Source organism: Pseudophryne corroboree, unplaced genomic scaffold, assembly GCF_028390025.1.
Source record: "Pseudophryne corroboree isolate aPseCor3 unplaced genomic scaffold, aPseCor3.hap2 scaffold_3246, whole genome shotgun sequence".
NCBI classification, from domain to species: Eukaryota; Metazoa; Chordata; class Amphibia; order Anura; family Myobatrachidae; genus Pseudophryne; species Pseudophryne corroboree.
Window position 1 is genome coordinate 9,273 of NW_026969930.1, and position 9,049 is coordinate 18,321.

The 9,049-nt window shown below is 40.5% G+C and overlaps 1 non-coding gene across 1 annotated transcript; it reads left to right on the forward strand.

Annotated features, from left to right (window-relative positions):
* Nucleotides 1-7,710: 7,710 nt before the first annotated feature.
* On the forward strand, nucleotides 7,711-7,784 carry TRNAN-AUU (transfer RNA asparagine (anticodon AUU)). Its single transcript has one exon. It is a non-coding gene; the product is annotated as a tRNA-Asn (tRNA).
* The last annotated feature ends 1,265 nt before the right edge of the window (nucleotides 7,785-9,049 follow it).

Consider the following 9,049-nt stretch of genomic DNA (forward strand, 5'->3'; position numbering starts at 1 on the left):
TCCTTATACTCACACCCATTACGAGCACGTAGTTAAACGGCATCTGATAGAAAGAACAGAGCACCCGGCCTCTGACATGATCCATGAATCCACCGGGATTCAGTTTCTACTTGCGTTAGACCTCACTCGCACCGCCAGAGGAGTGTTGAATTATAAATACATATCTGCGCTCGCAAATTTGTTAGACAATATCACAGAAATGTATGATGACACGTTTAGGTATACTGGAAGAGAACTTCAAGCTTATAAAACAGAACTAGTTCAGCATAGAATGATTCTCAATTATCTCACAGCAGTAACAGGTGGATATTGTGTCACACTGGCAACGCAGTACGGCGTGAAATGCTGCACATATATAACGAATAGTACCGAGGACCCGGTCGAGGTCATAGACCAAAAGATGGACGATATTCTCCAATTGAAGTGGGAATTTCGCAGGAGACACAATCTCACCCTTGCTGCTGTGAGTAATGAGCTGACTAGTTGGGTGTCATGGTTGAACCCGCGAAATTGGTTCTCCGGTTTAGGAGAATGGGCTCAAGGAGTTATAATGGATGTAGGGAAGTTTCTCCTATGTATCTTAGGTGTTATCATAACGATTGGCTTGATATTTAGATGCGGTCAGGCTTTAACGAAGTGCAAACGAAGTACCAGGGTGATGAGTTTAAGGAGTGAGGAAATTGTAATGCGATTTCTACGGTCCGTTTCTTTCACCTGTTTTTCCGTTTTCCTCTGAGGTAAAAAGACCCACTTGGACGAGGAATTTGATGAGCCGATATACAGACAACAGATGGATTAAAGAAGAAGTTTTGACAACCTTATACACAGATTTTTGATGAACTATGCCATAGATCCCCAGTTTCCCTAGAAATTTTAAAATTACTCTAGCCCAACACTTTTGTAAATCTATGGACATTGACAAAGCTTTTTGCTCGCACCTTATGGGCAAAAGCACAAAGAAGACTGCATTCAACAGACACCAAACAAGACCTCAATCGACGAATGTTCATTAACCTGACATAGAATACCACTGCATTTACCGTAACTATGTATTTTCTTCATCTCTACAACCTTCAGGTAATTACACACATAGTATAGGGAATACAGGCACAGATATCAGCAATCACATATTCCCCCATTCATGTATCATCAACTAAAATGTGCTCCCCATTTTTGTTACAACCAAAATCCGAAAAAAGCTCGGTAAAGTTTGACAGCCCATCCACAGACCCGTACCACGGGATAAGAAGGAATTCAAATGTATACTTCGCAATACCTCAAAGCTTGATTTAAAACACGTACGGCACGATGATACATGACCCCCCAAACATGGATTCATACACACATGCTTCTGCTATCTCACTAGGTCATACCCTTTTCCTACCTTCTCCTCTCCTCCCCTACCCAACCATGTAAATGTATTAACCCCTGACATATATTTTTCTCTTTTTGAAATGTTTTAGGAAGTGGCAGTTATTGTTGACTGCCAAAGGGTGGACTGTCAAAGTCAGAAAAATATCACGATGCACACTGCCATATTTGCACCTCATATGTGTCCCTGCTGCGCATGCGTGCGCTCTACCGTGCGTGCGCATACTCGCTGTTGCGGGCACCCGCAGGCGCACGGTATGCACATTTACGGTAGAGATTGTGTGCGTCTAGCGGGCGACTCTTTCGTTACATATTTTCACCATATAATGCATTTTGTAGATTATGGTCCCTTTGATAGATTCTGAAAGTTTAGTTAATGTAGTATGTTCCTGGACAGAGAGATCCCTCATTGTTTGATACGAAGGGTCAGACAGGAGTAATACAGTGGTGTTTAGTATCCATCGGAAGAGTATTTAATTAGCAATATTCCGGTGTTGGTTTGAAGCGGATCAATCGCTCGTGCGAATAGTTATGGACATAAGAAGTTTATGAACATTTACTGTATTTGCACTTACTTATCCATGCGGCGGGAAACCCAGTTTCCCTCCCACCTGAGCTGTTGGAAATAGTCACAGCCCACCTGTATGAATCAACCTATGACCTTTTGTTATAATGCGAAGACGAATTCCTGTGTCCAATGAACAATGAGATTGTAGGGACCATTGAATTGTATTGTGTGTGGGGCATAAATAGACAGGCCGATCACATCCAGCACTCACTCTTCATCGGTTATCATTGCTGAAAATCGGGAGCTGGATGTCCAGAGGCGCATGCGATCGTTTCCTTTGTGCGTAAGTTTTCTCCGTAATCATATTGTCTTTTCTTGTTATTATGGGCCATATCTTTCTCTCTCTCTCTTCTCTTTCTCTCATTTTCTCTTAAACGTACTTGTATTGTATTTACTGTGTAGTTACCTGGTTAGTTAGTCTATGTTATATTGTAGTGTATGACTTGTATTGTATTAATTCTTTTGCAAGTATAACATTCATAATATATATATTAGGCGTTGGACCCTAAGCACGGTATTTGTGTATTTCTTATAGTGTTAAGTATTCTCAGAGCGTCGGTGACGCTCGAACAGCTTTTGAGTTAATAAGGTTATACAGTGTTGCATTTACACCCTATCTCTACACTAAGGTTTTACAGCAAATTACATTGTTTGTGGTTTAGACATAAAGGTTTAACATTGTGAGCGTCGGCGCCGCTCGTGATCTCCTCGTGGTCTCGAGCGTCCGCTACGCTGATAGCGTAGCATTACGGTAGTCGCTCACCTATAAGTGTGCCCGATACCAACAGCGTATTCTCGTGAGCGTCTGTATCGCTCGAGCAGCCCGCTCCCGATACAGCGTCCGTTACGCTATAGCGAACCATTACGTTAGTCAGCAGCCAATAGCGTGCCTGCCTGTGATCTCTTGGCCGTGAGCGAACGTGACGCTTGAGCGTCTCGACCACGGCTAAGCGATTGTTACGCAACGAGCGTACCCTTACGGTACTCCATACGCAAATAGCGTACAGTGTTCTTAGACCTCACAAAGGGTTTTAAATAAGATAAATATTTAGCTTTATCAAAGCGCACTGTCAGCAGTGTTCATTCCGGGAGTGGACAACTGGGATGCAGACTTCCTCAGCAGACACGACCTACATCCAGGAGAGTGGGGACTCCATCAGGAAGTCTTCGCACAGATTGCAAGTCGGTGGGGACTGTTCCAGATAGACATGATGGCGTCCCGCCTCAACAAAAAGCTACAGAGGTATTGCAACAGGTCAAGAGACCCTCGGGCAGTAGCTGTAGACGCCCTAGTGACACCGTGGGTGTTCCGGTCGGTCTATGTATTTCCTCCTCTACCTCTCATACCCAAGGTGTTGATAATAGTAAGAAAAAGAGGAGTAAGAACAATTCTCATTGTTCCAGATTGGCCGCGAAGGACCTGGTATCCAGATCTGCAGGAAATGCTCACAGAAGATCCGTGGCCACTTCCTCTAAGACAGGACCTGTTGCAACAGGGGCCCTGTCTGTTCCAAGACTTACCGCGGCTGCGTTTGACGGCATGGCGGTTGAACGCCGGATCCTAGCGGAAAAGGGTATTCCAGATGAGGTCATTCCTACGCTAATAAAGGCTAGGAAGGACGTGACATCTAAACATTATCACTGTATATGGCGAAAATATGTTTCTTTGTGTGAGGCCAGGAATGCTCATACGTAAGAATTCCACCTGGGCCACTTCCTTCACTTCCTACAAACTGGAGTGAATTTGGGCCTAAAATTAGGCTCTATTAAGGTTCAGATTTTGGCCTTATCCATTTTCTTTCAAAAGGAATTGGCCTCTCTTCCTGAAGTAAGTACAAACTTTTGTGAAGGGAGTACTGCATATTCAGCCTCCTTTTGTACCTCCGGTGGTCCCTTGGGACCTTAACGTGGTGTTAAGGTTATGGTTTGAACCACTTAAAATGGTGGAGTTTAAATATCTCACTTGGAAGGTGGTCATGTTATTAGCCTTTGCTTCCGCTAGGCGAGTGTCGGAATTAGCAGCTTTATCACATAAAATCCCCTATCTGGTTTTCCATATGGATAGAGCGGAATTGCAGACCCGTCCTCAATTCCTGCTAAAAGTGGACTCATCCTTTCATATGAACCAACCTATTGTGGTGCCTGTGGCTACGCGTGACTTGGAGGATTCCGAGTCCCTTGATGTGGTCAGGGCTTTGAAAATTTACGTGGCCAGAACGGCTAGAGTCAGAAAAACAGAAGCACTGTTTGTCCTGTATGTAGCCAACAAGATTGGCACCCCTGCTTCAAATCAGACTATTGCTCTCTGGATCTGTAACACGATTCAGCAGGCGCATTCTATGGCGGGATTGCCGTTGCCTAATTCAGTCAAGGCCCATTCCACTAGGAAGGTGGGCTCTTCTTGGGCAGCTGCCCGGGGGTCTCGGCACTACAGCTGTGCCGAGCTGCTACTTGGTCGGGTTCAAACACCTTTGCAAAGTTCTATAAGTTTGATACCCTGGCTGAGGAGGACCTCCTGTTTGCTCAATCGGTGCTGCAGAGTCATCCGCAGGAGCCCGTTTGGGAGCTTTGGTATAATCCCCATGGTCCTTACGGAGTCCCCAGCATCTTTTAGGACGTAAGAGAAAATAAGATTTTAAACCTACCGGTAAATCTTTTTCTCGTAGTCCGTAGAGGATGCTGGGTGCCCGTCCCAAGTGCGGACTACTTCTGCAAGACTTGTATATAGTTATTGCTTACATAAGGGTTATATGTTAGTTTTCATCGGTCTTGGACTGATGCTATGTTGTTTTCATACTGTTAACTGGGTAGTATATCACAAGTTATACGGTGTGATTGGTGTGGCTGGTATGAATCTTGACCTTGGATTAACAAAAATCCTTTCCTCGTACTGTCCGTCTCCTCTGGGCACAGTTTCTCTAACTGAGGTATGGAGGAGGGGCATAGAGGGAGGAGCCAGTGCACACCCAGATCTAAAGTCTTTCTTAAAGTGCCCATGTCTGCTGCGGAGCCCGTCTATCCCCCATGGTCCTTACGGAGTCCCCATCATCCTCTACGGACTACGAGAAAAAAAATTTACCGGTAGGTTTAAAATGTTATTTTTTTCTCTGCAACCCACTGCTAAATTGTGCTTCCTAGCTGTTTTTTATAAAATCACTTAATTAAATCTAACTCTGATTACGTCAGAGAAGGCCAGGTACCCTACACCATAAGAGGGGGTTTGACATTTTGACTTGTCTACTTAAAGATCACCAAAATCTGATCACAAGGTCAATTACATCCCTGGGTGGGATTGAACCACCAACCTTTTGGTTAATAGCCCATGTAAGTGAAAGAGATCCTGAAGCACTCACTCATCATGGGAAAGTACCAATGTGTTTCTTACAAAAATTCTCCAGATTATTGACTTTTTAAAGTTTTTCTAGGAAACGTTCTAGATAAATGCTTATTAGCCTTTGTCAGTATCTACTTTTGCAAGGTGTCTATGTGGCGCAATCGGTTAGCATGTTTGGCTATTAACCAAAAGGTTGGTGGTTCAATCCCACCCAGGGATGTAAATAACCTTGTAATCAGATTTTGGTGATCTTTAAATAGACAAGTCAAAATTTCAAACCCCCTCTTATGGTGTAGGGTACCTGGCCTTCTCTGATGTAATCAGAGTTAGATTTGATTAAGTGATTTTATAAAAAAACAGCTAGGAAGCACAATTTAGCAGTGGGTTGCAGAGAAAAAAAATTATGCTGGCAGAAAAGTCCAATTTAGTGACGAAACAGCTCTTCATTTTCTGATTTTATGTTTATGCTAACAAATTTGCTCTCTGAAAAGTGTCCACAAAGCCAAGTCTCTGATTAACACCTTTGTAGGGATGGTTTTTCACCTATTACTGAATTAAACTTGCTTCATTGGAAAGGCAGCAAGATGCATCCTCATTTCAATGTCTACTGAAATAATACAGGTTGACACCAGGAAACATAAACGTCACTGCATCCTTGCTGCTTCCTCATGGGGAAGTCTGTTTAATGTGAAAACAAGGTGATATCTAATCAGCACACAGGTAAGGAATTAAGAAAATCTTTCTTTATGGGTGAAGATGTTTCTCACAAAATTGTTGCACCAAAGCATCATTGAAATTCAAGCTGGAAAGATGATTTTAATATATCACTTGTACATTTTGTACTGCTCTTCTGGTGACAATGTAGTTTGTTTTTGTCAATTACCATTTTAATAATAGGGTAAAGAAAATTAAGTGGATTTTTGAAAGAAAACAATACTGTCAATATACTATTAAAACAAATTAAAATGGTAAAAGTTATTGTACTTTAAGTAAAAATAAAAGAGCCAAAATATCAATCCCAGTTTTGGATTACTTTAATTAACAAAAAACAATGCATATAGCAGAGGATAGTTTCAATCTGCCTACCTCTGGGTTATAGGCCCAGCATGCTTCCGTTGCAGTACTCTGCTGCTCATGTAAGTGCAAGAGATCCTGAAGCACTCACTCATCATGGGAAAGTACCAATGTGTTTCTTACAAAAACTCTCCAGATTATTGACTTTTTAAAGTTTTTCTAGGAAACGTTCTAGATGAATGCTTATTAGCCTTTGTCAGTATATACTTTTACGAGGTGTCTCTGTGGTGCAATCGGTTAGCATGTTTGGCTATTAACCAAAAGGTTGGTGGTTCAATCCCACCCATGGATGTAATTGACCTTGTGATTAGATTTTGGTAATCTTTAAGTAGACAAGTCAAAATGTCAAACTCCCTCTTATGGTGTAGGGTACCTGGCCTTCTCTGATGTAATCAGAGTTAGATTTGATTAAGTGATTTTATAAAAAACAGCTAGGAAGCACAATTTAGCAGTGGGTTGCAGAGAAAAAAAACTATGCTGGCAGAAAAGTCCAATTGAGTGATTAAACAGCTCTTCATTTTCTGATTTTATGTTTATGCTAACAAATTTGCTCTCTGAAAAGTGTCCACAAAGTAAAGTCTCTGATTAACACCTTTGTAGGAATGGTTTTTCACCTATTACTGAATTAAACTTGCTTCATTGGAAAGGCAGCAAGATGCATCCTCATTTCAATGTCTACTGAAATAATACAGGTTGACACCAGGAAACATAAACGTCACTGCATCCTTGCTGCTTCCTCATGGGGAAGTCTGTTTAATGTGAAAACAAGGTGATATCTAATCAGCACACAGGTAAGGAATTAAGAAAATCTTTCTTTATGGGTGAAGATGTTTCTCACAAAATTGTTGCACCAAAGCATCATTGAAATTCAAGCTGGAATGATGATTTTAATATATCACTTGTACATTTTATACTGCTCTTCTGGTGACAATGTAGTTTGTTTTTGTCAATTACCATTTTAATAATAGGGTAAAGAAAATTAAGTGGATTTTTGAAAGAAAACAATACTGTCAATTTACTATTAAAACAAATTAAAATGGTAAAAGTTATTGTACTTTAAGTAAAAATAAAAGAGCCAAAATATCAATCCCAGTTTTGGATTACTTTAATTAACAAAAAACAATGCATATAGCAGAAGATAGTTTCAATCTGCCTACATCTGGGTTATGGGCCCAGCATGCTTCCGTTGCAGTACTCTGCTGCTCATGTAAGTGCAAGAGATCCTGAAGCACTCACTCATCATGGGAAAGTAGCAATGTGTTTCTTACAAAAACTCTCCAGATTATTGACTTTTTAAAGTTTTTCTAGGAAACGTTCTAGATGAATGCTTATTAGCCTTTGTCAGAATGGACTTTTACGAGGTGTCTCTGTGGTGCAATCGGTTAGCATGTTTGGCTATTAACCAAAAGGTTGGTGGTTCAATCCCACCCAGGGATGTAATTGACCTTGTGATCAGATTTTGGTGATCTTTAAGTAGACAAGTCAAAATTTCAAACCCCCTCTTATGGTGTAGGGTACCTGGCCTTCTCTGATGTAATCAGAGTTAGATTTGATTAAGTGATTTTATAAAAAACAGCTAGGAAGCACAATTTAGCAGTGGGTTGCAGAGAAAAAAAAATTATGCTGGCAGAAAAGTCCAATTGAGTGATTAAACAGCTCTTCATTTTCTGACTTTATTTTTATGCTAACAAATTTGCTCTCTGAAAAGTGTCCACAAAGCCAAGTCTCTGATTAACACCTTTGTAGGAATGTTTTTTCACCTATTACTGAATTAAACTTGCTACATTGGAAAGGCAGCAAGATGCATCCTCATTTCAATGTCTACTGAAATAATACAGGTTGACACCAGGAAACATAAACGTTACTGCATCCTTGCTGCTTTCTCATGTGGAAGTCTGTTTAATGTGAAAACAAGGTAATATCTAATCAGCACACAGATAAGGAATTAAGAAAATCTTTCTTTATGGGTGAAGATGTTTCTCACAAAATTGTTGTCCCAATGCATCATTGAAATTCAAGATGGAAGATGATTTTAATATATCACTTGTACATTTTGCATTGCTCTTCTGGTGACAATGTAGTTTGTTTTTGTCAATTACCATTTCAGTAATAGGGTAAAGAAAATTAAGTGGATTTTTTAAAGAAAACAATGCTGTCAATATACTATTAAAACAAATTAAAATGATAAAAGTTATTGTACTTTAAGTAAAAATAAAAGAGCCAAAATATCAATCCCAGTTTTTGATTACTTTAATTATAAAAAAAAATGCACATAGCAGAGGATAGTTTCGATTAATCGACCTCTGGGTTATGCGCCCAGCATCCTTCCATTGCACTACTCTGCTGCTCATGGAAGTCCGAGAGATCCTGAAGACTAAATTGATTAAAGGCCTAAAAGTACTGGACTATAAGGAAAGACTTACTAGGCTGAATATGTATACACTAGAAAAGAGGTGCCTAAGAGGAGATATTATTAATATCTTCAAATATGTAAAGATACATAACAAAGAGTTATCAGAGGAATTATTTATTAAAAGAACACGTGGTCACTCGCTGCGACTGGAGGAAAGTTCAGAACGCAATGGAGGAAAGGTTTCTTCACTGTTAGGGCAATCAGGATGTGGAATTCCCTGCCAGGGAAGGTGGTAATGGCGGACTCTGTAATTGGATTTAAAAAAGGAATGGCTACATTTCTGAATGAA